The sequence below is a fragment of the Festucalex cinctus genome, chromosome 8 (genome assembly GCF_051991245.1).
Source record: "Festucalex cinctus isolate MCC-2025b chromosome 8, RoL_Fcin_1.0, whole genome shotgun sequence".
Classification (NCBI taxonomy): domain Eukaryota; kingdom Metazoa; phylum Chordata; class Actinopteri; order Syngnathiformes; family Syngnathidae; genus Festucalex; species Festucalex cinctus.
Window position 1 is genome coordinate 28,254,025 of NC_135418.1, and position 22,500 is coordinate 28,276,524.

The 22,500-nt window shown below is 39.1% G+C and overlaps 1 protein-coding gene across 1 annotated transcript in view; it reads right to left on the reverse strand.

Annotated features, from left to right (window-relative positions):
• Positions 1-22,500, reverse strand: part of cdh22 (cadherin 22) — a 238,991-nt gene that overhangs the window by 170,361 nt on the left and 46,130 nt on the right. Inside the window, exons 3-4 of the mRNA XM_077529529.1 lie at positions 17,678-17,735; positions 11,435-11,678 (exon numbers count right to left, since the gene is read on the reverse strand). The gene's annotated coding sequence lies outside the window, so the exon portion shown is untranslated. The remainder of the gene's footprint in view (positions 1-11,434; positions 11,679-17,677; positions 17,736-22,500) is intronic.

Below are 22,500 nucleotides of genomic sequence, written 5' to 3' on the forward strand. Positions count from 1 at the left end.
TGTATAGTTGGATGGATAGATGGATGGACGGATGGATGGGCAGATGGATGGATGAACGGACGGACAGACGGGTGGACTGATGGACAGACAGACGGAGGATGGATGGATGGATGGATGGTTGGACGAATAGATGGATGGATGGATGGACGGACGGACGGACGGATGGATGGACAGACAGACAGACGGATGGGTGGATGGATGGATAGATGGTTGGACGAATAGATGGATGGATGGATGGATGGATGGATGGACGGACGGACGGATGGATGGATGGACGGACAGACAGACGGATGGGTGGATGGTTGGACGGACGGACGGATGGATGGATGGATGGATGGATGGACGGATGGGCAGATGGATGGATGAACAGACGGACAGACAGGCGGACAGATGAACAGACAGATGGCCGGATGGATGATGTTGGACAGATGTAAAGTTGGATGGATGGATGGATGGATGGATGGATGGACGGATGCTTGGGTGGCTGGATCGAAATCCAAGTTATTATCGAATACAACACAATGGCATGTAAATGTAGCAAACTCAATGTTGGATTATTGATTATTGCTGCAGATTTCTTCAACAGTGTGTTAAGTTTGTGTTGTTAAACATTTAAAAATGTTAAACAGGGTTCTCGAAAATGCTCCTAATTTTCAACCAGTGACTGGAATATATTTTGCAATAAATGAAGGTTCACGGTAGTCCTTGATATGCAAAGGGGAAAAAATGTGTTGTTTTTTCAGTCGACCATGTTTTACAAGCAGAGAGGCACTTTCACATGTTGGTGCTTTTTTTTTTTTTTTTTTTTTTTTTCCATAAAAACACATTTTATCAAGCACATGTTAAAAGCATTTGCCAGGATGTGCAAACATCCCCGTGATGTATAATTCAGCAATCAGCAGCGGAATCAAAAAAAAAAAAAGCAAAGCAAAAAAAAACAAAAAAAAAAAACAACTGTAGCCAAGCAGACAGTTAATCAAACATCCATACCTGGATTAAAAATCACATAATCATAAGAAGCAGCTCATTTTTTACGACGAGACCTTTTCCTGCCCATCTTTTTTTTTTTTTTTTTTTGCAAGTTTGACGACACTCCCGCCGAGTCTATTAACGTTAATCAGTTATTACGTTGCCTCACGGAGGAAACGTTCCACGAAAAGAGCACTTGTTGAAGCTTGTCGTTTAGTCGCTCTCTTCTTTTGCTCTTGGGCAAAGAAACGACTTCATCCTTCAAATGTGAGATTTTTTTTGGGGGGGGGAGGGGGGGGGGGGTGCAAGTGAGTTTGAGTTTTCAAGGCTATTTTTTTGAGAGACCGAGAGCTCGATTATACAATGTCATTTTCCCACAGCGGTTCATCAATTTCAAGAGTAAAAAAAAAAAAAAAACGCTGCCAGGGAGAGAGAGAAATAGAAAGAGAGAATAATAAAAATAAAAAAAAGAGCCAAGCACTCGGCGTCAGTTGCTAGGCTGCATTGTGGCGCACCGACACAAAAGCTTCGTTTTTTTGGACAAACATGCAACGAGCCTCGTCTCAAGCATGCCGTGGAGACGTTTCATACGTCAATACAACAATACAACAGACTTTGATTCGTTGCCAGTAAGCATCTAGCGTTGAAAACGGCTGCTTACTTAAACTAGCACGTTTCATATCTGTAAATATACAGGATTGTAATTGATTTTTTTTTTTTTTTTTAAGTATAGAAAAATGAACAGGAAAAGTAACCTTTTCATTGATTCTGTCTCTTTTCACCTTGAATTCAGAAAGTGTTGTGTTGTGTATCCCTCAGCTCCTCAGCGTATTACTTTAGTTCTGCTAGCTAGCTAGCTAGCTAGTTGTGCTGGACTACAATTGCTCAACTTGGCATTGCAAATTATGCAGTTAGGACGTCGACTCCCATCACTCAACTCCGTTCTCATATTTATAGAGCGCTTTAAAGCAACAGATACAATGAAAACAGCAGAGGCCCCAGAACTGACCACTGTGGAACACCATCCATCCATTTTACTACCTCTTATCCGAGGTCGGCTCGCGGGGGCAGCAGCTTTAGGAGAGAAACCCAGACCAGCTCCACCCAAGGCGTTCCCAGGCCAGCCGAGAGACACGGTCTCTCCAGCGTGTCCTGGGTGGTCCCCGGGGCCTCCCGCCTGGTGGGACATGCCCGGAACACGTCCCCAGGGAGGCGTCCAGGAGGCTTCGAACAAGGGATTAGAACCCCCGACCTTCTGGTTACTGGACAAGTGGGTCGCTTAGCAGTTTCACAAAGCTGGTAAAGGTGAGAAGTTGTACGTATGGAAGTGGGCGGGGAAAGTGGGGAAAAAGTTCAATGTCAGTCCCATTGAAAACGAATGGGGAAAGGTTGATATTTAACTCATCCACTCGTCCCCATTTTCACATTTCGCAGTCCCGTTCGCTCCCGGCTGTTTTACTGGATTTTGACTGATTTTGCAAGGCCCACAGAATATTGTGTTCAATTGCTATAAAAGCATGGAACTTTCTTTCTTTCTTTCTTTTTTTCCCGTTTCTATCTGTTTCCGTTTTGCAGCAATTAGCATTAGAAGAGAGCTAAGTTTCATCAGTTTTCACAAATCTATTTAAAATTGTTTGTAATTGAGCTTTTTTTCCAACATGGCCCTGGTTGATCTCCTTTGCTCTGCTGCCACCTGCTGGCCGTTTGTGTAATGACTACCATTTCTGCGACCGTTCTTTGCAGTTGAGAGGCTGCATCAAAGCCTTCCGTATGCTCTAGCATAAAAAAAACAAAAAAACGTATAAATACGTCTTTGGGACACTTAGAACATAAAAAAACGTATTTATACGTTATTGGGAGTAAATGAGTTAAAATGGCATTGTGCGAAGACTGTAAGTACCGTATTTTCCACACTATAAGGCGCACCTAAAAGCCTTCAATTTTTTCAAAAGCTTTATAATCCGGTGCGTCTTATATATGGATCAATATTGAGCCGCAACAGGTCTCGCTGTCAAGACGCTATCGGTGACACGCAAGCACAGAAGATCCCGCCATCTTGGATCGCTAACTACGGCAACCCCACTAGAACAAAACACCTTTATATGCCTGCGTGATAGTGCGCGTTCGTAAAAACACGATACATCATTGGAAAAAAAAAATCTTACATTCTTGATGCATAATAAAGAAACTATTTTAATTCTACAGGTTTTAAAGACGAACGTTTTACTTTTGACAACCATTACTTTCCTAGTGAGTCATTCATTGTTAGAATTTACGTTTCGTCTGCAGTATTTTTATTGTCTTTATTATACGGCAAAAAAAAAGTGTGGAGAATAAAAAGCCGAATAATAACATATGTGGGAATGCTGAGATTCCCACAATGAACGACAGCAATAACTGCTCCACTTCATTTGAAACGCGTACCTGACCGCATTTCCCTTTTTTGCGCAAACAAGGGTGCGACGGGAAGGGTGGGAAGGGTGCGACTTTCCAGCGCTTATTTGTACGCACATCTAAAAACTAGACGACGAGATCTTTTCCATTAAGGGCCATACGAGAGTGGCTGCGGACGTCTGTGACAGCAACAGGGGCCCATCATAAATCTCATTTCAGGGACACTCTTTTTTTTATGAACGAGCCTCTTCGCTCGGCAAAATGTCACCTCGCGCCGCCGGTAGATAATCTCGAGATGAGACGAGGAGGGAGGGAAAAATCTGCAGCTCCTCTGTCAAATTGAGTGAAACTCATATTCATGAGCGTTAAAGCTCCCATTGGCAAGCGGCGATCACATTTACTCGCATCGAGCGCAGTCTGTTTGCTTATTGAAAGCAAAAAAGCCCGCTCGCTTCCCGAGACGCGTGCGCAACATCTGATAAGCGCCGAGCCACTAATATCATAATCACCTTCTTCTCACCTTCCTTTAATCCCTTAATTTCTATCTCTCGCGTTGCGGAAAATCCCCTGACACTGACTGGGGTAGTCGTCACGCCGCCGCTAAATTTGTGTTACTTTTTTGGGTCTTAGAGCAACAATATGTCAAAATGGCAGCCATTTTCTATGTTGTTAAATTTAGAGTCGTGCGCCTCATAGTGTCGCAACATGAAAGGCAGCAGTCAAAGGTGCAGTGAAAAGGCAGAGAAGGTTCCCTATCAAACTGCAGACCGCAGTCCGTCCGTCCGTCCGTCCGTCCGTCCATCCATCCATCCATCTTACATAGCACAGCAAATATATGACTTTGAGTAATATTGTACTCTCATTGTATGTGTTGCTACTCTTTAGCATTTCATGTTAGCATTAAACTAGCTGGCTTTCTATATTAGCCTATATGGTTTCGTTAGACACTTTGGTTGTGTTATGTTTGTGTTTGCTACATATCCCCCCTGCCAAAATGATAATATAGAGTTATAGCTATAGTGACTTTGGTGACCAAGCTTCATCATCTCTAATGTAATATAATACAGGCGGACCAACCAGTAAACTTTGGTGAGGTGTTTGGGACTAGCGTCAAAACTAGCAGTCTGAGTCGTGCGCATTGGCCTGCAAAAAACATTAGAATAATTGTCATCACGTTGGCGTGTTAGCACCTACATAAATTAGCGTGGCTAGCATCTGACCGTGCGTGTCACTTCCACTTCCTCCAACTGGCTGCGAGTTCGACGTTAGATATTCATCGGACATCAGCAGCAGACTCAATTATTCATGACTGAACTACTAATGCGCAATTAAAAACTGTGTCCTCTGCGTTTCCCTTCAAATTGTCAGAGGATTATTCAAATGGGTCCGAAGAATTGTTGCCCGTGTAAGTAAGCGACTGTAGACCCCGCCCCCTATACTGGTGGGCCAGTGGAAGGTCAGCCGTTTATTATGATGACGATGGGGTTAGTTAGTTAGTTAGTTAGTTCGTTAGTTAGTTAGTTAGTTAGTTAGTTAGTTCGGTGTAAGTGAGCAACTGTAGACACCGCCCCTGATACTGGTCAGCCAATGGAAGTTTAGGCTTTTATTACCATGATGTTTCAGGTTAGTTAGTTAGTTAGTTAGTTAGTTAGTTAGTTAGTTAGTTAGTTAGTTAGTTAGTTAGTTAGTTAGTTAGTTAGTTAGTTAGTTAGGTGTAAGTGAGCAACTGTAGACCCCGCCCCTGATACTGGTCAGCCAATGGAAGGTTAGGCTTTTATTACCATGATGTTTCAAGTTAGTTAGTTAGTTAGTTAGTTAGTTAGTTAGTTAGTTAGTTAGTTAGTTAGTTAGTTAGTTAGTTAGTTAGTTAGTTAGTTAGTTAGGTGTAAGTGAGCAACTGTAGACCCCGCCCCTGATACTGGTCAGCCAATGGAAGTTTAGGCTTTTATTACCATGATGTTTCAAGTTAGTTAGTTAGTTAGTTAGTTAGTTAGTTAGTTAGTTAGTTAGTTAGTTAGTTAGTTAGTTAGTTAGGTGTAAGTGAGCAACTGTAGACCCCGCCCCTGATACTGGTCAGCCAATGGAAGGTTAGGCTTTTATTACCATGATGTTTCAAGTTAGTTAGTTAGTTAGTTAGTTAGTTAGTTAGTTAGTTAGTTAGTTAGTTAGTTAGGTGTAAGTGAGCAACTGTAGACCCCGCCCCTGATACTGGTCAGCCAATGGAAGGTTAGGCTTTTATTACCATGATGTTTCAAGTTAGTTAGTTAGTTAGTTAGTTAGTTAGTTAGTTAGTTAGTTAGTTAGTTAGTTAGTTAGTTAGTTAGTTAGTTAGGTGTAAGTGAGCAACTGTAGACCCCGCCCCTGATACTGGTCAGCCAATGGAAGGTTAGGCTTTTATTACCATGATGTTTCAAGTTAGTTAGTTAGTTAGTTAGTTAGTTAGTTAGTTAGTTAGTTAGTTAGTTAGTTAGGTGTAAGTGAGCAACTGTAGACCCCGCCCCTGATACTGGTCAGCCAATGGAAGGTTAGGCTTTTATTACCATGATGTTTCAAGTTAGTTAGTTAGTTAGTTAGTTAGTTAGTTAGTTAGTTAGTTAGTTAGTTAGTTAGTTGTGAGTAACAGTAGACCCCGCCCCTGATACTCGTCGGCCAATGGAAGGTCAGGCTTTTATTACCATGACGTTGGGCGTTAGTTAGTTAGTTAGTTAGTTAGTAAGGCAGCACTTCGCATGTGACTCTCACTCACACATCACCAAAACCTGTCAACAACCTCACGTGTGTGCCGCTGGATCCTGTCTGTTGCTCGAAAGGGGCTCTGGATCTTTACCCAGCCTTGCTGATCATGTCATAGGTGGAAAACTCAGTACGGGGTGGCGATAGTATAGTATGGAAATGATGTTTAATTTCACGCTTGACGAGTTGACAACTACTCAGAGAATCAACTATTTGCATACAGGTCATTAAATAGTCAATTTTCCATAATATGGCCCTTTTAAATTAAAGTTAGTATCTGTAGAGAGCGTAGGAAATAAAAAAAAAAAAAAGAAATCCTGACTCTTGCTTTTAAAAATGGATATGACCCTGCCCCACCTTGGCAGCCGTCACACCTTCCGAGATGGCAGCCATGCAGAAACGCAGCGCACCACAACATGAGCTCTCCGGCAAAGTTACGGCGGGCCTGCTCCCCCCCGCCCCCCGGGAGGAGGAGGAGGAGGAGACTCTGTGAACCATGACGTTCGGGTGAGCAAGTGGATGTTTACAAAGCAGTTGGTCTTCCATGTCCACAGTGTGGGGAAGGTCTAAAAAGCAAGCCGCGTGCAGCCGACCAAGCGGCAGAGGGCAAACGTGGACGCTCGTCCCCAGAGATGCGACGCTTGAGGAAATGTACGTTGGCAAAAAAAAAAAGTTACAGTGGATAGCAAAAAGCTAAAATGAGGCTTTATGTTCAAATAAACAATTTAGTACTGCCAGCACAGTAAAATTTAATCTTTGACGTCTATAGCCGTCAATGGCAGAGAATGAGTTAAATTCAGATGAGATTAGCATTTTTTTGTTTTGTGATTAGTCAGCCTTAAATTAGTTTTTTTTTTCAATGAAATGGCCCTCGAATGATTTCATCGACGCCTCGAAGCGAGACGGCGCGCATCGTGAACTCGGCGCTGAGGTCGCAAGTCTGACATGAGCGAGAGCCTAGCGACAGATTTCGCAGTATCGCACACGGGACAGATGGACTCGGCAGCTGTCCCCATCCTCGTCGCTTGCCGCGTCTTGTTGTTCTTTTTTTTTTTGGTTTGTTTGTTGTTGGCATACAGTAGTTGGAATTACACAAACCGCGTCGCTCGCACGCTTTTATAACTGCCGCCAGGGCAGGTGGCCCGCGCGTCTTTTTAATACTTTAAATGCATTACGCTCGTGCGGAAAGCTGCTTTGGAAATGCTAATGTTCCATGATGTCGTTATCATTATATCAAAGCGTGATTGCCGTCGTCGGTGATGAACGCCAAACATATGGCCGGGGAATTGTTTGCTCTCATTTTGCAACGTGTATCTCGACGCGCGTAACCTTGGACTGGGCGTGTTGCGAACTCGTGTTAATTTTGTCCGCCATTTTTAAATTTAGTGTCAGTTTTAGTCCAACTTCAGTCATGCTTGTTAGGTTTTGATCACGGTTAGTCAACCTCATCTCATTTTTATTTAGACCATTTTTAGTTGAATATACATTGAGCATTTCAGTCTTTATTTTAGTCCAAGAAAAGGTCATTTTATTCGTCTAGTTTTGGGCAACAAAAACATTTTAGTCTAGTTTTGGGCAACAAAAACATTTTAGTCTAGTTTTAGGCAGGACAACCATTTTACCCTTGTATTTTTTTTTATGTCAGCAGATGATTTCACATCGAATGTTCTCATCGTTTTGATGAAAAAAAAACTCCACACACAATTAAAATGGCGACTGTGGCTCCTTGCTATGAGCTAGTAAATGAGCTAGTATTAGTTAGCAAGTCGCATTAACATTATTGTTGGATATGTTATAGCGGTTGGAATAATGTTAAGTTAGAACTATGATTTACTTTCAGGGTGGTTCTGTTAGTTCTTTTTTTTATTAGTTTTAGTTCTTTAATAAATGCTTAGTTTTAGTTTAGTTAGTTTAAGTATTAGTTTTATTTTTTTTATTTTTATTTTTTTTATTTTTTTATGTGTAGTATTGTGCACAATATTTAAAAAAAACACCATGGGCGTGACGTTAGTATTCCGGTTTATATCAAAATAAATCTACTAAAAATCACATTTAAAATCATTCCCAAAGGCTCATGCATTAAATTAATGACCAAAGACTAAAACGAAGGACATGTTTGCTATCATTAGAGTTAGTTTTATTTTAGTTAGTTTTGTAAACATAAAAAGTAGTTACAGTTAGTCTTCTTTTTTTTTTTTTTTTTTTAAAGCATCTTCGCTTTTATTTTATTTCGTTCACGAAATTGTTTTTTGAATTTTATTTTTTCCATTAGTTTTAGCCAACTAAAATAACCTTTAATAGCACCCGGATTTTTTGACACCCTCCCTTCGTACTTTGACCATCTCCAAACATTTTTGTTTTTATTTTATTTGAACTGAGCCAAATGCCAATTTTTAGCACATGTCGCGGGCCACTAAAAAAAATGGACGGCGGGCCGCAAATGGCCCCCCGGGCCGTAGTTTGGACACCTCTCCTCTAAACCATCTCGCCTTTTTAACACGGCATTGATGTTGCAGGTTGGTAAACGATAATCAATGTCTTCACAACTGTGGGCTGCTTTAAATGATTTTTTTTTCTCCTCTGTTTCTCTCTCACGAGAGAGCCGCGTCTGCTTGTATTACCCGGCCAGGACGTAAATCTGCCGACCGGCCGTGTGCAGACTCGCAAAGTACATTGAATTAAACATGCTGAATACTATCATAAGCGCTTTCGGAAAGTGAGATTCCTCCTGCGTGTGCGCGTGTGATTTGTGGGCAAGCGTGAAAACGGCCTTCCTCGGAACTGGCAGCATCTTACAGGATTTTTTTTTTTTTTTTTTTTTGAGGGGGTGGGGGCAACATAAATTACAATCGGCCTTCTCCGCCATCTGGGTTACTGCTACATGACCTCCCTATAATGTACACACTGCTTAACCCGGCGGTCCAATAAAAACAAAGATTCGGTTGGGAAGTGAAGCGAAACTAGCATTTTTATGCAGACATTTACAAGAATGTCAGAAAAATGCCACATCGATAAGACCGCAAAGTTTGTAGGCTATCACGCCATAAACCTGACAATGCATTCAAACAATACTCTGTAACATTTCCGCTAACTTTAGATGCCATTTTTTTTTTTTGCACCTTCATCTCGGGTAAAGTGACCTTTAATATTTAGTAGAAAATCCCACAAAACACTATCAGCACTGTGTGAGGATCACTAACATGGATGTGATGTATTAAAAATCACATTCGAGCAACTATATCTCCCATGATGTGCACTGTTTAATAATAGATGTTAGCCAGATTAGCCTTTTTTTTTTTCCCCTCAAAGATGGTAAAAATATGACCCTCCCTCTTCTGTCTCGCTGATTATATTGGCTAACTTGGACTGACAAGCCAATCAGAGGGGGAGATGGGCGGGTCATGTCAGGTTGGCGCCACAGGTTACACACTAACCTACATAAACTTCTTTAGAATTTAGCAGCTTTCCAATCCACTTTATTTCTATAGCACATTTTATAAACAAACGTTTCCAAAGTGCTACACATTGAGATCTGCACACTATCATACACTTAAAATCCTTGCCTAGAAAAAAAAAAAAAACAGTCAATAAATTAATAAAATACAATAAGTAAAATAAAATAAAAAATACATTAAATAAATTTAAATACAAATAAAAAAAAGAAAAAAGAAAAAAAAACACGTAAATAATAATAATGAAAAAAATAAAAAATAAAATATTACTAAGTTTCATAGTAGCTTGTCTGGTTGATTTTAAAGTGAGTAAAAAAAAAAAAAAAACAAGAATGGCGAAAAATATTTTAAGATTTGGCCTAAAACTGTTGTACAACAATATTGATACTGTATATTTGTCTCATGATAAATGCATTTGACATTCATTCAAGCTGCTTGTGTTGCCAGTAACAACTACAATCAAGTCATCCGTCCATCTATTTTTCTTTTTTTTTTTTAACCGCTTGCTCCTCACAAGGGTTGTTTTATTTTTATTATTATTAATTCAACCTCTGGTGTAATAAGCTTATTTATTGATTGATTGAATTATTTTTTATTTTATTTTATTATCTGTTCTCATTGCTGCTGGACATGTAAATTTCCCAAAGGGATCAATAAAGTCAAGTCTAAGTCTAAGGGGGGTTGCTGGAGCCTATCCCAGCTGGCTTCGGATTGGCAGCCAACCGCGGTTAATCAAATCATGATGATTGTATTATTGTGAGCAAGCACCAATGACGGATTTTTCTGACGTCGCCATTTGTAAAACAGGACGTTTTTCTGGACTAATGAAAATGTTGAGTATACTCAACTTCTCTGCAGAGCCTACACCACAAACATGAAACACCAAAGTTTGCCATCATTTTAACACGGTTATGTGGTTAATGTTTATTTATTTATTTTTCTGAGTCTAAATTGCCAAGTAGCCAATTTCACCCTTCAAACCAAGGTTCAATAAAAGGTCACGGTCTTCCTCCACTTGAGGTCCAGCCTCCTTTGACGGATTCCCACACCTAATTGCAGAGTTACAGCCATCGATCGGCTCCATATGGGGGACATTTCACTCACTTTTTTTTTTTTTATCCTGAAAATCACTTAGCTCAGCTTAAGTAGAGAGCGCACACACATGCACACACAATACTGGACATGCGCACGTATATGACCCCTTGATGGAAGAACATTTGTAACCTCCGCCAAGGTCACAAGTCATAAACCATCCATATAGAAGCAAGTCACCCACTATATGAATGCAACCAAAAAAACAACAACAACTGTGCAAATCCAATGAGAACTATATAGTCACGACTGCTGCCAAAATGCGTCCCCTCTTAATCAAACATGGCATCCGCTGCGCATTAAATTGCAACATGTGACTTAATTATGCGTGCTAATGCGTGCGCAGCATGCACAGCAGCAAACGTGACAGCTTTGCTTTGCTGTTCATTTTCCGCAAGGGCGATTTTTTTTTTTTTTTTTTTTTTTTTTTGATGCAACAGCCAGAGAGTTGCATGCGCGCTAGTGCGCGGACTTTTCTGCTCTGTCGCTTTTTTTTTTTTTTTTGTTTTTTTTTTGACAAGCGTCCAAGTTGCCCGAGCAAAACGCATCCTCCTGTTTGGCGCATCAAGTGGCCGCAACACACTTGAGCTCCTCGCTGTGTATGTACAGAAAGCGACAGAGAGAGACAGACTGGAGCTTTGTGCAGCCTTGAAGTGCATGTGAGAGTTGTGTAGCCGTTCACATTTGTCATCATCAACGCACGCAAACTGCCAAGTGCGGGCAACAAGTTGCAAACGTGTTCCCGCACGCGAACGTCCTTTTTTTTTTTTACGCGCGCTGATGTGCTCGCTTACCTTTCGCGTGCTTACGACTCCAAACGAGAATGTGCGCGTGAGTCTCTTCCCGCGAGGAGGTGCAGGGTCAAATGTGTACGATATCCCGTGTGTGGTGGTTGGAGGGCTTCAGAGACCCCCCGCGCGTGCGTCCCCCTTCTCCTTGTCTTTTTGCATCCACGCCGCGCGTCTGGCAGCAGGCAAGCAGGACGAGGCGACCTGCTCTCCAAGCAGCTCCGATTATACAGGAAAAAAAAAAAAGCCCCTGGTGGTGATGGAGGGAAGGTACAAAAGAGAGAGAGAGAGAGAGAGAGAGAGAGAGAGAGAGAGAGAGAGAAATTATTATCCTATAATAATGATAATAATAATAATAATAATCCAATAATAATAATAATAACAATAATAATAATAATAATGATAATGTATTTTTTGTTTGGGTTTTTTTGTTTTTTTTTCATTGTCACACTCGCACCTCAGTGTCTCCCGACCTCTATTGAGCCAAGTTACCCATTTGAACTAAAATGTCACAAAAAGTCGGAATATTGAATAAATGATCTGGTAAAAAAAATATATATATATATATATATATATATATATATATATATATATATATATATATATATATATATATATATATATATATATATATATATAATAAATAAAAGTACACCATGTAGAATTTCTTCAATTTAAGGCAATTTAAATATTTTTAATTTCCATTTGAGATCAAATTCAAGACCACCTTCCCAATGTCCTAAGTAAGGATGTAACGATAATGGCAAACGGACACGGCGATATTAAAACGGACACAATATATTAAGCGGAACATAACTCAAAAAAAAAAAAAAAAAAAAAAAAAAAAAGTAAGGTTGATTTCCATTTGTGCAGTTTTGGAGCCCTCTGGTGGCTAGTTTTTTTTTATTTTTTGTTTTTTTGTTTTTAGTGCAGTTCAACTTTCACAAGGCATGTTTTGGCCCTTCTATGTTTAACTCATTCACTCGCAGCCATTTTTACAGAAGCAATCCCGTTCGCTCCCGGCTGTTTTACTGGATTTGGACTGATTTTGCATGGCCCACAGAATATTGTGTTCAATTGCTATAAAAGCATGGAACCTATCAAAAGAAAGATTGAAGTCTCTTCTTTCATCAGGGAAAAAAAAAAAAGTATGTTTCTATCTGTTTCTGTTTTGCAGCAATTAGTATTAGAAGAGAGCTAAGTTTAATCTGTTTTCACAAATCTATTTAAAATTGTAAGTAATTGAGCTTTTTTTCTACATGGCCCTGGTTGATCTCCTTTGCTCTGCTGCCACCTGTTGGCCGTTTGTGTAATAACTACCATTTCTGCGACCGTTCTTTGCAGTTGAGAGGCTGCATCAAAGCCTTCTGTATGCTCTATCATAAAAAAAATAAAAATAAAAAAACGTATAAATATGTCTTTGGGACACTTAGAACATAAAAAAACGTATTTATACATTATTGGGAGTAAATGAGTTAAAATGACATTGTGCGAAAACAACGTATAAATACGTCTTTGGGACACTTAAAACAAAAAAAAACAAAAAAAACAAAAACGTATTTACACGTTATTGGGAGAAAATGAGTTAAAATCCAGCGCCCATTGTGAGGAATGAGCGGTTATGAAAATGGATGGATGGCTCCCAAATGTACAAAGTAAACACGTTTCACGTTTTCAGGTTAAATGTCAATTTTGAGTCAGCCACGTCGGCCATGTTTGAAAGTGGGACAGACGAGTAACACATATGAGCAAACGGGGGGACCGTGCATTATTGAAGCTTTCCACAGGATTCTATTTTTTTTTTATTTTATTTTTTTTTTCTTTGAGTGTGGGAGAAGGTGAGAGTGTCGAGTGCACCCGCTGCTTTGAAGTGGATCCGCCGTTAATCAGAGTGCGCACGCGTGTATGTGTGAGGACAATGTGTTGGAAGGTGAGAGCGACACAAAAGGCAGAGTAGTTTGTGCAGCGCCATCGCAAGTAGCGCCAATCTCGCTGATGCTTCAGTCGCGGGGTTGAAAGGCACAAAAAAAAAAAAAAAAAAAAAAGAAAGTGATGTCGGAATAGGAATTTCAAAGGGGCATGTTTTATGGAGAATTGACTTTTTAGATGCGTGTCCGTCCATCCATTTTCAGTACTGCTTATCCTGTTCAAGGTGCTGGCGTCCAAAAACATTCACAATGTCATCTTTAATAAAAATAAAAATAATTAAAAATAATTAAAAAAAAAGGCAATGGTCAGCATTGTACTGTATGTCAACATGAGTGCATTAATTTTGAATTAATTTAAAGTTCCTTTTATGACACTGATTTTTTTTTTAACGCACAACTCATTTGCTCCTAATAACGTGTAAATATGTTTTTTTTTAAATGTTTTAAGTGTCCCAAAGAGGTATTTATACGTTTTTTTTGTTTTTTTTGTTTTTTTTTATGCTAGAGCATACAAAAATCGGAACGAGGGTACTTTTGTATGGCAGAAAGTGATTAAAACTCATTTGCTCCCAATAACGTGTAAATACGTTATTTTTTAAAATGTTGTAAGTGTCCCAAAGACGTATTTATACGTTTTTTTGTGGGGGGTTTTTTATGCTAGAGCATACAGAAGGCTTTGATGCAGCCTCTCAACTGCAAAGAACGGTTGCAGAAATGGTAGTTATTACACAAACGGCCAGCAGGTGGCAGCAGAGCGAAGGAGATCAACCAGGGCCATGTAGAAAAAAAGCTAAATTACTTACAATTTTAAATAGATTTGTGAAAACTGATGAAACTTAGCTCTCTTCTATTGCTAATTGCTGCAAAACGGAAACAGATAGAAACATAATTTTTTTCCTGATGAAAGAAGAGACTTTAATCTTTCTTTTGAAAGGTTCCATGCTTTTATAGCAATAGAACACAATATTCTGTGGGCAGTCGAACTTTTCAGAACTATTCGGAACTATTCGGGAGCTGAATGGTTTGCACGGCGTTCAGGTGAGACGTTCATCAATAACCCAATCAGCCCCAAGCGCAACTGTCCCTGCCCGCGTCTGTCGTTTTTACTTTCTGAAGCATTTTTTGCTTTCCGTCTTGCAGCATCAGCGCGCGTTCATCAAGCGTTCCGAGTCCCGTAGCCTGGAGCCGGATCACAGTTTCCCCCCAGCAGGGGATGCAAAGTGGCGCGACTTGATAATCTCCACTGATGCGACGACGCTAGCTTCCTTTCAAGGCGCTTGCGATCCCCTTCAAAGACGAGCTGTCAGTTGAAACTTACGCGCAAGACTCCCTGCCACCGCGCATCTATTCATTCATTACAACATCCTGGATGGGAAACCATGTCTGGTCTCCGAGCGAGAGGAGATCACAGGACCTTGTGAAGCTGCTGAGAAGAAGAAAAAAAAACAAAAAAACATGGCATAACATAAAATGAGAGATGTGAAGCGAAACTTCTCTCATCGGATTTAATGCCATTTGGTCAAACTTTGTAAATGTGATGTTATAATACACAATGCGAATGCGTTTCAGCGCCACTCGGTTGATCTCATTCGAAGGCTGGTGGGTAAAAATGGAACCAAACGACGGTATTAAATGTGCGACTAAAACAACCCGTCTGATTTCCTATTCATGCTTCCATTGTTGTCCACTAATTTAGAGGGATGCAACGATATCCAAACATCACGATACGGTAATTATCACCATATTGTGGGGAGGTTGGCGATACAAAAAAAGGTCATAATATTCAAAAAAAAAAAAAAAAAAAAGAAGAGGAAAAGAAAATAAATAAATAAATATTTTTGTTCAATACAGCAATGGAAAAAAAATATATATATATATATATATATATATATATATATAAATAAATAAAATTCTACATTTTTTTCAAGTATTATTTTTAATAAATTAAAAAGTGCAGTGAATAAATAAATAAATAAATAAATAAATAAATAAATAAATAAATGCTAAATACATTTTCTAAAGTTTTCTACCGTAAATAGTTTTCCAAAATTTCAACATAATTTATAAATTTATTTTTTTAATTATTTAATGGCATAACTTGATTCCAGCTTTATTGGCCTTCAGATTTGTAAAAAGGCCGATGCCGATATTTGTCAACAAGTCAAATATCGGCGCCGATAATCGGCCCAGCCGATAATCGGTCTATCCCTAATTTAAATTAGCTCTGGAATAGCACCGACATGTGAAAAATATAGCAACAGATGATTGAGTGAACGCCGTCAAGTTTGGAGTCATACTTTTTTTTTTTTTTTTTCTCTTTTGATAGTGGTGCGGCAGCTGAGAATGATCCCGTCGGACCTCACAACTCGAAGCCATGCGGCCGCGTACACCTTCGAATGGCCGCAAGGTCACAAAAAAAGGGGATTGACAAGCACGCCGGCGCTCCAGCTCCACCTTGACGCAGCTCAGACGGCAATCAGTCATTCCCCAAGTTTGCTCTGACACAAGCGGGCAAAGCGTGATGGATTGACTGAAGGCGGAGACGGAGCGCTTTTTATTTAAAATAATGTACCGCACTGACTCAAGCCATCTACTGCGGAGGTGTCAGCAAGCGGCACGTCGGCGGCGTTTGGGACTTTTTCCTCCTGACGGGTTGGCTGTCATTACTTTCATTTGTCGCGGAATTCCAGCAAAGCATGCTGATCTGTCGGACGCGAGCTGAGATGACGTAAGTTCGGGTTTCTATATTGGGCAACTTGGAGAGGGTTAAGAGTGAGCTTGTTAACACGGGCAACTACGGAAGAGGTAAGCGGAGACACGCAGTGTTGTACATTCCTTCATGTAAAGCAGGGGAGTCCAAACTTTATCCACTTTTTTTGTTTTTGTTTACAGAAAAAAAAAAAAAAAAAAAATATATATATATATATATATATATATATATATATATATATATATATATATATATATATATATACGTAACGATAACAGCAATATCATGATATCGCGATATTAAAACTACCACAATATATCGTTGTCGTCATGTCACGATTTCCATTTGTGCAATTCTAGCACCCTCTGGTGGGTAATTTTTTTTAGTGCAGTTTTAATTTTCACGAGGCATGTTTTGGCCCTTCTATGTTTAAAATCCAGGCTAGTCAGATGAAGGGGAACATAACATGCTTGTGAACCGAGAAAATATGTGGAGGAGCTCAATGTGTGCTTGCATTAGCAGGTAAGTGTCTTATTAGAGATTTTAAGTTGTTTATATTCATTGCTGTAATGTACAAAAGCACAATATTGCATTTTTTTGTATGAGTTTTTTTGTTTTTTTTTGTTTTTTACAATATTGTGATTTTTTTTTTGTTTCGCCAACCTCCCCGCAATATCGTGATAATTATCGTATCGTGACCTTCATATCGTGATGTTTGGATATTGTTACATCCCTAATATATATATTGTTATATATGTTTTGCCCTCATCCGCTATTTAGCCCTTGACCAGTTGTGGGAGTATCTTTGGCTTCCCCCCCACATCATGGCCCGAAAGAAGAAAGAACCCACGTCTTCTATCAATGATGGTCCACCCAAAAGAAAAGCAATTACCATGGAAACGAAGCTAGACATCATAAAAAGATCACAGAAAGGAGAGACACCGATGAACATCGTCAATGACTTGGGCTTTAGTCGGACAGCATCTTATTTATTTTATTTTTTTTATTTTATTATTTTAATGTATTTTAGATTTTTGATGCAAATTATCTTGATGTAAATATTGACTTTAACTCATTTGCTCCCAAAAGCGTATAAGTACGTTCTATTTTAAATGTATTGTTTCCCAAAGACGTATTTATACGTTTTTTTTTTTTTTGTTTTTTTGTTTTTTTTGTGTGTGTGCTAAAGCATGCAGAAGGCTTTGATGCAGCCCTTCAACAGCAGAGAACGGGTGAAAAAAAATGGTAGTAATTACAAAAACGGCCAGCAGGTGGCAGCAGAGTAAAACTAGATCAACCAGGGCCATGTTGAAAACAAACTGTTTTCCCCACAATTCTAAACAGATTTTTGAATAATGATGAAACTTAGCTACATTCTAATGCTAATTGCTGCAAATTGGAAATCTACATTAATGATACGTAACTATTATCCAGTATAGAAGTACGTATTGAAATTTCTCTTACATCACCACTGGCCTTTCAACTTCTGATGTACAGAAAGTGCAAAAGTCACATTTCTCCGGTGCTAATAGGAACCATCGCTACAAGCTACAAAATGTACAAAACCTGCAGGAAGATCAAATACTCGCGTAAAAATATTACATTTCTTACCTTTGAGAATGCATGTGATGCTGAGAGGCCCCTCAGGTTGCGGCCCGGGTCCTATCATCTTGAACAGAAAAAAAAAGTAGCATAAAAAGTCATTACACAAACTAAGCCATTACTTTTTTTTTTTTTTTCCTCCAGAACATTTGCATGAAATCACATACAAGGGGGGAGGGGCCAGAAAGTGATGGCGAGGCATTTTTCACATCTCAGCAGCGAGCGACGCGTCATGCTTCAGTATTATACAGCAATTACAGACATGGCTCACCTCTACTGGCTTTGCCGTTAACTGTAATTCTCTCAACGTGGTGATTAATTTGATTTTGGGAGGCTCGGAGCACAGGCAAGGCTCGGCTGCGTAACGCGTTTAAGAAAAGAAAATGGACTTCAAAAGGAAGCAAAGTGATGCCTACGGCCTCTTTTTTTTTTTTTTTTTTTTTTTTTTCCTGTTAACTCATTCAAGCCCAAAAACGTGTAAAAACGTTTTTAATACTTTGTCATTCACTCCCAAGAACGTTTTTTTTTTTATTCATTTATTTTTTTGAATACAAGAGCATACAGAAGGCTTTGATGCAACTTCTGACATGAAGAGGTGGCTTAAAGCAATGGTAGTTATTAAAAACACAGCCAGCAGGTGGCAGCAGAGTATAAGAGATCAGCCAGTTGCAACAAGCTCGGTTTGTCAGTGTTTTCACCAGGAATGTGAATATTGATGAAAATCTGCTATATTATAATGTCAATGGCTGCAAAATGGAAACAGATGAAAATATACGTTTTGTTTTTTTTCCTGATGAATGAAGAGACTCTAATCTTTCTTTTTGTATGTTTCATGTTTTTATAGCAATAGAACACAATGTTCTGTGGGCCTTGCAAAATCTGCCAAAAGGGGTTTTCTTCAATGAAAATGGCTGGGAGTCAATGAGTTAATAACCAGGATGAATTTCACGTCCAAAAAAAGAATATGTGCTTGATAAATAAACACTTTAGCACAAATACAAGCACGTGTGCAAATATTCATATATGCAAGTGTAGCTGCTAGCGTATGCAGATTACATGTGCAGTAATTGTAAGCCAAAGTGTGTTATTAAAAAGTTGTTTGTAGCCCCTCTCTAAAACCGGCGTGTTATGGCATTAATGTTGATGGAGCTGATTCGCAAACTGCTGACTGGGCGAGACGGGGCGGTCAGATCAATAGGGAATGCATGTAGTGTAAGTAAATGCGGCCATTAAATCTTGCACCAGTTAGATGTTTGGGATCGGAGTGTCTAACAATTGAATCGCTTGTTTTCAGTGGTTGGAAAGAAACGAAAGTACACAAATATGTCGTTATTGTATTTTTGGAGGTGTCATGTCTGGGGTCACGCCGGGGTTAAATTTGGGTTCATGACCGGACCGTGAGGTCAAGTGTCTGTTTTGAACTGATGTAATTAGCATCTAGTTTCAACTGGTTTTAGGCTACGTGATGTTATGTGATGTCAAGAATCTTTAATCCCTTTACCTGGTCAACAGACAATCAAAACTATAATTAATTAATTAATTAATTAAAGTTTTTTATTAATTAATTAAAACTAAATTTACAAAAAAAATAAAACTGAAAACAGAATCAAAACTCACTAAAATTAAAAATTCCAAAGCTATAATAGCCCTGATTCACATTTACATCACATTACATTTGAGTTATGAAGCAAAATCCAGCCGTTTTTATCCATCTCAGTGGGCGGCCATTTTAACATTTGCCGTCGACTGACAATGACGTCAATGTTGCTCGGGGGGTCAGGCTACGACCAATCACAGCTCGTCTGTTTTCCGAAGTTGCGCTGTGATTGGTTGTTACCTGAGCAACATTGAAGTCATCTTCCGTGGACAGCAAGTGGCAAAATGGCCGCCCCCTGAGATGGATAAAAACGGCGGGATTTTGCCGTATTATGAGCAAGAATATCAGAACAGTGGAGCTGCATAGAACATATTATTGTCAAAAAAATAAAATAAATTAGGGTAAAATAGCCAACTCAATACTTACTGTAAACGTGACAAATATCCCGACAAGTATCTGTACCTCAACTTAAAGTACACAGTGCGTACTTTTGCCGCCTCTGCTCGTTTTTGGGTTTATTTTTGCATGACTCGGCAGATGTGGCTCAGTGAAGCTGCACGCAATAAGTGCTCCTCCTTCTTCCACTTTCGGGCAAGAGCGTGCCGTCGCATTCTCATCAACCGCTCGTCCTCATCGGCGATAAATTGGCATCAGTGGAGAACGCGTGAGCGGACTGAATCGCACACATCGCAGTGAGCGGCCTCAACGTTTCAAGACAATTTGTCAGGGGGCACCGCAGCAAAGTTATTATAGTTTCACGAAAAACAGCTTCAGTGAAAATGGCGGCGAGTGAATGAGTGTATTGTGTGTTTAAAAAAATTGTGGCGTTAAAGGAACGTTAAATTAACTCAAAATAAACGCTCGAATTTTGACGCCCCTGATAAAAACTAAACTGAAACGAAACATTTTGGGGAAAAAATTAATAAACTAATGAAAATTACAAACCCGCTCAAAAAAATAATTAAAGTAATTACATTTAATAACGCAATAAAAACTAACTATGATAAAACAGCCATAATTATTATAACCATTAGGGATGTAACGATATCCAAACATCACGATACGATATTATCACGATATGAAGGTCACGATACAATAATTATCACGATATTGTGGAGGGGTTGGCGATATTTAAAAAAGATCACAATATTGTAAAAAAAAAAAAAAAAAAAAGAGCTCATACTAAAAAAAAGCACAATATTGTGCTTTTGTAAATAACAGCAATGCATATAAACCACCCACAATCTCCAATAACAATATTGAGGCACTTACTTGCTAATGCAAGCACTCATTGATCGCTTCACAAGCAAATTAGGTTCCCCTTTATCTGACAATTAGCATAGATTTTAAACATAGAAGGCCAAAACATCCCAAATGAAAATTAAATTGCACTAATAAACTAACCACTGGGTGCTAGAACTCCACAAATGGAAATCAACCTGACTTTTTTTTTTTTTAAACAAATGTGTTCCTTTTAAATAGACAATATTGTGGCAGTTTTAATATCTCGATATCACGATATTGGCCTTATCGTTACATCCCTAATAACCATACACTATGCACCCGGTGATGCGGCTTCAAAATTTTTGATTGGCTGTTACATCTGCGACATTGCAACGACTTTTGAATTGCAGCAAATTGTGTAGTTACACTTCTCAACTGTAGAGGGAGACCACGAGCAAAAAAAAAAAATAGCCCAAATATTCCTTCCTGGAAAAAACAAATCTCTCTCAAATCCAACTCCGACCGTTTGACTTTGCAATTAGTGGATGCAACATCTTTGAAATATGATTTTTTTTTTTTTCAAAGGCAGCTATTTGATACAACTTAATGGTCACATGCAGCTTCCACAGCATGTGCCAGAAAAAGATCACAGGGTTTTTATTTTTTTTTCATGTTCTTTCGCATCTGTGTGTTTGATTAGCAAGTCTTGAGGGGTGCAGCAGCCACATAAAAACCATCTTGATCAAGCGCATAAATGCTCTCCAGTACACACGCACGCTCGATACTGTAATAACTCCGACGCAAAAAAAAAGATTAATGTTGTGCTGCTTTTTAGCCTGTGCGCACATGTATTTTGATTCTCAATCACAATCGCCGCAATGTAAAAAAAAATAAAAATAGTGAGTCGCCATTAAAGCGGGACGAATTTCAGCCGACGCGTCGAAAAAGAAAAAAAAAAGAAAATAGTGATGAGAATTCAGCAGCTCGTCGGTCTACAAGCGTTATTAATTCCCCTTCAGCCAGACTCATATTCTTAAAGAAAATTAATTCTGCTGACTGATTTGCTTTTGTAATAGCCTAATAGTATGCCACGGCCACGCTCGCTCGGCTGGAACCGGCAGAGACGAAACTATCGATTTGAGGGCTCGTCACTGCGTGGCACGAAGATGGATTGGAATGCGTTATCATAAGTTGCTCACAAACTTTTTTTCTGTGATTACAATCATGACAACCCAATCCTTATGCCAGACCATCAACATAGTCATATTTTAGACGAGAGAAAAATACAGCATAATAGAGATGTATGAAAGGTTAACATTTATTCATCGGCATTATACAGCTTTGAATAGGATTTTCACTTTTCTTATCTATTTCAAGGATGTTATCAATGGAAACACCAATTTCACAAAAAATGCTTCTTCGCAAAGGTGAAATAAAGCAGAAGCAACATAAAAAATAAATAAATAAAAAAAAGAAAACAAGTATAGAAAACCCAAAAAAAAAAAAAAAAGTAATACAGATGTGTTGTAAAGAGGATAAAACGGAGTTTTTGTTCAAATCAACAGGAAGCGACCTGATTTCAACAGGAAGTGACCCGGAGGTGGCTTAAAATCAACAGGAAGTGACCCGATTTCAACAGGAAGTGACCTGGAAGTGGCTTAAAATCAACAGGAAGTGACCTCTTTTCAACAGGAAGTGACCTGCAAGTTGTCCAAAATAAACAGGAAGTGACCTGATTTCAACAGGAAGTTGCCACCTGCTGGCCGTTTGTGTAATAACTACCATTTCTGCAACCGTTCTTTGCCGTTGAGAGGCTGCATCAAAGCCTTCTGTATGCTCTAGTATTAAAAAACAAAAAAAACGTATAAATACGTCTTTGGGACACTTAGAACTTTAAAAAAACGTATTTATACGTTATTGGGAGTAAATGAGTTAAGAACCCAAGAATCAGTCACTCAAGATCTTAACCATAGTTGAGGTTTTGTCTCTCTCAATTGACTTTTATTTTATT